We start from the raw sequence: 8,819 nt of genomic DNA on the forward strand, positions 1-8,819 counted from the left end.
GGATCCTCCCGGACCAGGGCACGAACCCGTGTCCCCTGCATCGGCAGGTGGACTCTCAACCACTGCGCCATCAGGGAAGCCCACCCCTAGGTTCTTAATGACCTTTTTTTTTTCTTAGATTCTATATATGTGTTCGCATACGGTATTTGTTTTTCTCTTTCTGACTTACTTCACTCTGTATGACAGACTCTAGGTCCATCCACCTCACTACAAATAATTCAATTTCGTTTCTTTTTATGGCTGAGTAATATTCCATTGTATATATGTGCCACAACTTCTTTATCCATTCATCTGTTGATGGACACTTAGGTTGCTTCCATGTCCTAGCTATTGTAAATAGAGCTGCAATGAACATTTTGGTACATGACTCTTTTTGAAATATGGTTTTCTCAGGGTATATGCCCAGTAGTGGGATTGCTGGGTTGCATGGTAGTTCTATTTTTAGTTTTTTTAACATCTTTATTGGAGTATAATTGCTTTACAATGGTGTGTTAGTTTCTGCTTTATAACAAAGTGAATCAGTTACACAAATACATATGTTCCCATATCTCTTCCCTCTTGCATCTCCCTCCCTCCCACCCTCCCTATCCCACCCCTCTAGGTGGTCACAAACCACCGAGCTGATCTCCCTGTGCTATGAGGCTGCTTCCCACTAGTCGTCTGTTTTATGTTTGGTAGCGTATATATGTCCATGCCACTCTCTCGCTTTGTCACAGCTTATCCTTCCCCCTCCCTGTATCCTCAAGTCCATTCTCTAGTAGGTCTGTGTCTTTTTTTTTTTTTTTTGCGGTATGCCGGCCTCTCATTGTTGTGGCCTCTCCCATTGCGGATCACAGGCTCTGGACACGCAGGCTCAGCGGCCATGGCTCACAGGCCAAGCCGTTCTGTGGCACGTGGGATCTTCCCGGACTGGGGCATGAACCCGTGTCCCCTGCATTGGCAGGCAGATTATCAACCACTGCGCCACCAGGGAAGCCTAGGTCTGTGTCTTTATTCCTGTCTTACCCCTAGGTTCTTCATGACATTTATTTTTTCTTAGATTCCATATATATGTGTTAGCATACGGTATTTGTTTTTCTCTCTCTGACTTACTTCACTCTGTATGACAGACTCTAGGTCCATCCACCTCACTACAAATAACTCAATTTCATTTCTTTTTATGGCTGAGTAATATTCCATTGTATATATGTGCCCCATCTTCTTTATCCACTCATCTGTTGATGGACACTTAGGTTGCTCCCATGTCCTTGCTATTGTAAATAGAGCTGCAATGAACATTTTGACATGACTCTTTTTGAATTATGGTTTTCTCAGGGTATATGTCCAGTAGTGGGATTGCTGGGTCGTATGGTAGTTCTATTTGTAGTTTTTTTAAGGAAGCTCCATACTATTCTCCATAGTGGCTGTATCCATTTACATTCCCACCAACAGTGCAAGAGCGTTCCCTTTTCTCCACACCCTCTCCGGCAATTATTGTTTGTAGAGTTTTTAATCATGGCCTTTCTGACCGGTGTGAGATGATATCTCATTGTAGTTTTGATTTACATTTCTCTAATGATTAATGATGTTGAGCATTCTTTTATGTGTTTGTTGGCAATCAGTATATCTTCTTTGGAGAAATGTGTATTTAGGTCTTCTGCCCATTTTTGGATTGGGTTGTTTGTTTTTCTGATATTGAGCTGCATGAGCTGCTTGTAAATTTTGGAGATTAATTCTTTGTCAGTTGCTTCATTTGCAAATATTTTCTCCCATTCTGAGGGTTGTCTTTTCACCTTATTTATGGTTTCCTTTGCTGTGCAAAACCTTTTAAGTTTCATTAGGTCATATTTGTTTATTTTTGTTTTTATTTCCCTTTCCCTAGAAGGTGGATCAAAAAGGATCTTGCTGTGATTTATGTCATAGAGTGTTCTGCCTATGTTTTTCTCTAAGAGTTTGATAGTGTCTGGCCTTACATTTAGGTCTTTAATCCATTTTGAGTTTATTTTTGTGTATGGTGTTAGGGAGTGTTCTAATTTCATTCTTTTACATGTAGCTGTCCAGTTTTCCCAGCACCACTTATTGAAGAGGCTATCTTTTTCCACTGTATATTCTTGCCTCCTTTATCAAAGATAAGGTGACCATATGTGTGTGGGTTTATCTCCAGGCTTTCTAACTGTTCCATTGATCTACATTTATTTTGTTGTGCCAGTGCCATACTGTCTTTATTACTGTCACTTTGTAATATAGTCTGAAGTCAGGAAGCCTGATTCCTCCAGCTCCGTTTTTCGTTCTCAAGATTGCTTTGGCTATTCGGGGTCTTTTGTGTTTCCATACAAATTGTGAAATTTTTTGTTCTAGTTCTGTGAAAAATGCCAGTGGTAGTTTGATAGGGATTGCATTGAATCTATAGATTGCTTTGGGTAGTAGAGTCATTTTCACAATGTTGATTCTTCCAATCCAAGAGCATCGTATGTCTCTCCATCTATTTGTATCGTTTTTAATTTTTTTTCATCAGTGTCTTATAATTTTCTGCATACAGGTCTTTTGTCTCCTTAAGTAGGTTTATTCCAGATATTTTATTCTTTTTGTTGCAATGGTAAATGGGAGTGTTTTCTTGATTTCACTTTCAGATTTTTCATCATTAGTATATAGGAATGCCAGAGATTTCTGTGCATTAATTTTGTATCCTGCTACTTTACCAAATTCATTGATTAGCTCTAGTAGTTTTCTGGTAGCATCTTTAGGATTCTCTATGTATAGTATCATGTCAACTGTTCCATTGATCTACATTTATTTTGTTGTGCCAGTGCCATACTGTCTTTATTACTGTCACTTTGTAATATAGTCTGAAGTCAGGAAGCCTGATTCCTCCAGCTCCGTTTTTCGTTCTCAAGATTGCTTTGGCTATTCGGGGTCTTTTGTGTTTCCATACAAATTGTGAAATTTTTTGTTCTAGTTCTGTGAAAAATGCCAGTGGTAGTTTGATAGGGATTGCATTGAATCTATAGATTGCTTTGGGTAGTAGAGTCATTTTCACAATGTTGATTCTTCCAATCCAAGAACATGGTATATCTCTCCATCTGTTTGTATCATCTTTAATTTCTTTCATCAGTGTCTTATAATTTTCTGCATACAGGTCTTTCATTTTATTCCTAGGTATTTTATTCTTTTTGTTGCAATGGTATATGGGAGTGTTTCCTTAATTTCACTTTCAGATTTTTCATCATTAGTGTAAAGGAATGCAAGAGTTTTCTGTGCATTAATTTTGTATTCTGCTACTTTACCAAATTCATTGACTAGCTCTAGTAGTTTTCTGGTAGCATCTTTAGGATTCTCTATGTGTAGTATCATGTCATTTGCAAATGGTGACAGCTTTACTTCTTCTTTTCTGATTTGGATTCCTTTTATTTCTTTTTCTTCTCTGATTGCTGTGGCTAAAACTTCCAAAACTATCTTGAATAAGTTTTGTTCTAATTCTGTGAAAAATGCCACTGGTAGTTTGATAGGGATTGCATTGAATCTGTAGATTGCTTTGCTAAAACTTCCAAAACTATCTTGAATAATAGTGGTGAGAGTGGACAACCTTGTCTTGTTCCTGATCTTAGTGGAAATGGTTTCAGTTTTTCACCATTGAGGACAATGTTGGCTGTGGGGTTGTCATATATGGCCTTTATTAAGTTGAGGAAAGTTCCCTCTCTGCCTACTTTCTGGAGGGTTTTTATCATAAATGGGTATTGAATTTTGTCAAAAGCTTTCTCTGCATCTATTGAGATGATCATATGGTTTTTCTCCTTCAATTTGTTAATATGGTATATCACATTGATTGATTTGCATATATTGAAGAATCCTTGCATTCCTGGGATGAACCCCACTTGATCATGATATATGATCCTTTTAATGTGCTGTTGGATTCTGTTTGCTAGTATTTTGTTGAGGATTTTTGCATCTGTGTTCATCACTGATATTGGCCTGTAGTTTTCCTCTTTGTGACATCTTTGTCTGGTTTTGGTATCAGGGTGATGGTGGCCTTCTACAATGAGTTTGGGAGTGTTCCTCCCTCTGCTATATTCTGGAAGAGTTTGAGAAGGATAGATGTTAGCTGTTCTGTAAATGTTTGATAGAATTCGCCTGTGAAGCCATCTGGTCCTGGGCTTTTGTTTGTTGGAAGATTTTTAATCACAGTTTCAATTTCATTGCTTGTGACTGGTCTGTTCATGTTTTCTATTTCTTCCTTGTTCAGTCTCTGAAGGTTGTGCATTTCTAAGAATTTGTCCATTTCTTCCCGGTTGTCCATTTTATTGGCATATAGTTGCTTATAGTAGTCTCTCATGATCCTTTGTATTTCTGCAGTGTCAGTTGTTACTTCTCCTTTTTCATTTCTAATTCTATTGATTTGAGTCTTCTCCCAGTTTTTCTTGATGAGTCTGGCTTATGTTTATCAATTTTGTTTATCTTCTCAAAGAACCAACTTTTAGTTTTATTGATCTTTGCTATAGTTTCCTTAATTTCTTTTTCATTTATTTCTGATGTGATCTTTATGATTTCTCTCCTTCTGCTAACTTTGGGGTTTTTTTGTTCTTCTTTCTCTAACTGCTTTAGGTGTAAGGTTAGGTTATTTATTTGAGATGTTTCTTGTTTCTTAAGGTGGGATTGTATTGCTATAAACTTCCCTCTTAGAACTGCTTTTGCTGCATCCCATAGGTTTTGGGTCGTCATGTTTTCATTATCATTTGTTTCTAGGTATTTTTTGATTTCTTCTTTGATTTCTTCAGTGATCTCTTGGTTATTAAGTAGTGTATTGTTTAGCCTCCATGTGTTTGTATTTTTTATAGATTTTTTCCTGTAATTGATATCTAGTCTCATACGTTGTGGTCGGAAAAGATACTTGATACGATTTCAATTTTCTTAAATTTACCAAGGCTTGATTTGTGACCCAAGATATGATCTATCCTGGAGAGTGTTCCATGAGCACTTGAGAAGAATGTGTATTTTGTTATTTTTGCATGGAATGTCCTATAAATATCAATTAAGCCCATCTTGTTTAATGTATCATTTAAAGCTTGTGTTTCCTTATTTATATTGGTTTTGGATGATCTGTCCATTGGTGAAAGTGTGGTATTAAAGTCCCCTACTATGATTGTGTTACTGTCGATTTCCCCTTTTATGGCTGTTAGTACTTGCCTTATGTATTGAGGTGCTCCTGTGTTGGGTGCATAAATATTTACAATTGTTATATCTTCTTCTTGGATTGATCCCTTGATCATTATGCAGTGTCCTTGTCTCTTGTAATAGTCTTTGTTTTAAAGTCTATTTTGTCTGATATGAGAATTGCTACTCCAGGTTTCTTTTGATTTCCATTTGCATGGAATATCTTTTTCCATCCCCTCACTTTCAGTCTGTATGTGTCCCTAGGTCTGAAGTGGGTCTCTTGTAGACAGCATATATATGGGTCTTGTTTTTGTATCCATTCAGCCAGTCTGTGTCTTTTGGTTGCGGCATTTAATCCATTTATATTTAAGGTAATTATCGATATGTATGTTCCTATTACCATTTTCTTAATTGTTTTGGGTTTGTTATTGTAGGTCTTTTCCTTCTCTTGTGTTTCCTGCCTAGAGAAGTTCCTTTAGCATTTGTTGTAAAGCTGGTTTGGTGGTGCTGAATTCTCTTAGCTTTTGCTTGTCTGTAAAGCTTTTAATTTCTCCGTCAAATCTGAATGAGATCCTTGCTGGGTAGAGTAATCTGTGTTGTAGGTTTTTCTCCTTCAATACTTTAAATATGTCCTGCCACTCCCTTCTGGCTTGCAGAATTTCTGCTGAAAGAGCAGCTGTTAACCTTATGGAGATTCCCTTGTGTGTTATTTGTTGTTTTTCCCTTGCTGCTTTTAATATTTTTTCTTTGTATTTAATTTTTGATAGTTTGATTAATATGTGTCTTGGCATGTTTCTCCTTGGATTTATCCTGTATTGGACTCTCTGTGCTTCCTGGACTTGAATAACTATTTCCTTTCCCATATTAGGGCAGTTTTCAACTATAATCTCTTCAAATGTTTTCTCAGTCCCTTTCTTTTTCTCTTCTTCTTCTGGGACCCCTATAATTCGAATGTTGGTGCGTTTAATGTTGTCCCAGAGGTCTCTGAGACTGTCCTCAATTCTTTTCATTCTTTTTTTCTTTATTCTGCTCTGCAGTAATTATTTCCACTATTTTATCTTCCAAGTCACTTATCCGTTCTTCTGCCTCAGTTATTCTGCTATTGATCCCTTCTAGAGAATTTTAAATTTCATTTATTGTGTTGTGCATCATTGTTTGCTCCTTAGTTCTTCTAGGTCATTGTTAAACTTTTTTTTGTATTTTCTCCATTCTATTTCAAAGAGTTTGGACATCTTTACTATCATTATTCTGAATTCTTTTTCAGGTAGACTGCCTATTTCCTCTTCATTTGTTAGGTCTGGTGCGTTTTTGCCTTGCTCCTTCATCTGCTGTGTGTTTCTCTCTCTTCTTATTTTACTTAACTTACTGTGTTTGGGGTCTCCTTTTCACAGGCTGCAGCTTCGTAGTTCCCATTGTTTTTGCTGTCTGTACCCAGTGGCTAAGGTTGGTTCAGTGGATTGTGTAGGCTTCCTGGTGGACGAGTGCCTGTGTTCTGGTGGATAAGGCTGGATCTTGTCTTTCTGGTGGGCAGGTGCACGTCTGGTGGTGTGTTTTGGGGTGTCTGTAGGCTTATTATGGGTTTTGGCAGCCTCTCTGGTAATGGGTGGGGTTGTGTTCCTGTCTTGCTAGTTGTTTGGCATAGGGTGTCCAGCACTGTAGCTTGCTGAGTTGAGCTGGGTCTTGGTGGTGAGATGGAGATCTCTGGGAGATTTTCGCCGTTTGATATTACGTGGAGCTGGGAGGTCTCTTGTGGACCAGTGTCCTGAACTCAGCTCTCCCACCTTAGAGGCACAGTCCTGATACCCGGTTGGAGCACCAAGATCCTGTCAGCCACACAGCTCAGAATAAAAGGGAGAAAAAAAGGAAAGAAAGAAAGAAGGTAAAATAAAATAAAATAAAGTTACTAAAATAAAAAATAATTATTAAAAAAATTTTTTAAAAATAAAAAAAAAGGAAGAACAGAGCAAACCAAAAAAGAAATCCACCAATGATAACAAGTGCTAAAAAGTATACTTAAAAAGAAAAAAAAATAAAATGGACAGACAGAACCCTAGGACAAATGGTGAAAGCAAAGGTATACAGAGAAAATCACACACAAAAGCATACACATACACACTCACAAAAAGAGAAAAAGGGAGAAATATATATATATCGTTGCTCCCAATAGTCCACTGCCTCAGTTTGGGATGATTCGCTCTCTATTCAGGTATCCCACAGGTGCAGGGTACATCAAGTTGATTGTGGAGCTTTAATCCGCTGCTCCTGAGGCTGCTGGGAGAGGTTTCCCTTTGTCTTCTTTGTTCTCACAGCTCCCGGGGCTCACTTTTGGATTTGGCCCCGCCTCTGCGTGTAGGTCGCTGGAGGGCGTCTGTTTTTCCCTCAGACAGGACAGGGTTAAAGGAGCCGCTGCTTCGGGGGCTCTGGCGCACTCAGACCGCGGGGGAGGGAGGGGCACGGAGTGCGGAGCGGGCCTGCGGCAGCAGAGGCCAACGTGACGGCGTGACGTTGCACCAGCCCGAGGCGCGCCGAGTGTTCTCCCGGGGAAGTTGTCCCTGGATCCCGGGGCCCTGGCAGTGGCGGGCTGCACAGGCTCCCGGAAGGGGGGTGTGGATGGTGACCTGTGCTCGCACACAGGCTTCTTGGTGGCGGCAGCAGCAGCCTTAGCGCCTCATGCCCGTCTCTGGGGTCCACGCTTTTAGCCACGGCTCGCGCCCGTCTCTGGAGCTCCTTTAAGCGGCGCTCTTAATCCCCTCTCCTCGCGCACCAGGAAACAAAGAGGGAAGAAAAAGTCTCTTGCCTCTTCGGCGGTTCCAGACTTTTTCCCCCAACTCCCTCTCTGCTAGCTGTGGCGCACTAGCCCTTTCAGGCTGTGTTCACGCTGCCAACCCCAGTCCTCTCCTTGGGATCCGACCGAAGCCGGAGCCTCAGCTCCCAGCCCCGCCCTCCCCAGCAGGTGAGCCGACAAGCCTGTTGCGCTGGTGAGTGCGTCGGCACCGATCCTCTGTGCGGGAATCTCTCCGCTTTGCCCTCCTCACCCGTTGCTGCGCTCTGCTCCGCGGCCCCGAAGCTCCCCGCTCCGCCACCCGCAGTCTCCGGCCGCGAGGGGGCTTCCTAGTGTGTGGCAATCTTTCCTCCTTCACAGCTCCCGCCCACTGGAGCAGGTCCCGTCCGTATTCTTGTCTCTGTTTGTTCTTTTTTCTTTTGCCCTACCCAGGTACGTGGGGAGTTTCTTGCCTTTTGGGAGGTCTGAGGTCTTCTGCCAGCGTTCAGTAGGTGTTCTGTAGGAGCTGTTCCACATGTAGATGTGTTTCTGGTGTATTTGTGGGGAGGAAGGTGATCTCCACGTTTTGCTCTTCCGCCATCTTGAAGCTCCCCCCCAGTACTTTATTACTTTGGATGGCTGAATTACATTCCATGGTAGAGAGAGACCATATTTTTTTTAGCCACTCATCAGTTGATGGACATTGAGTTATTTCCATTTTTCGGTGAATAGTGCTGCTCTGACAGACATTAGTGTTCAAATATTGGTTTGAATACCTGTTTTTAGTTATTAAGAGTAGAATTGCAAGGTTATATGGTAAATTCTATTCTGTGGTAAATTCTAACTTTTTGAGGAGCCAGCAAACTGTTCTCCATGGTGACTGAACAATTTTATATTCCTGCCAACAATGTACAAGGGTTCTGATTTCCCT

Source organism: Lipotes vexillifer, unplaced genomic scaffold, assembly GCF_000442215.2.
Source record: "Lipotes vexillifer unplaced genomic scaffold, Lipotes_vexillifer_v1.1 scaffold2006, whole genome shotgun sequence".
Classification (NCBI taxonomy): domain Eukaryota; kingdom Metazoa; phylum Chordata; class Mammalia; order Artiodactyla; family Lipotidae; genus Lipotes; species Lipotes vexillifer.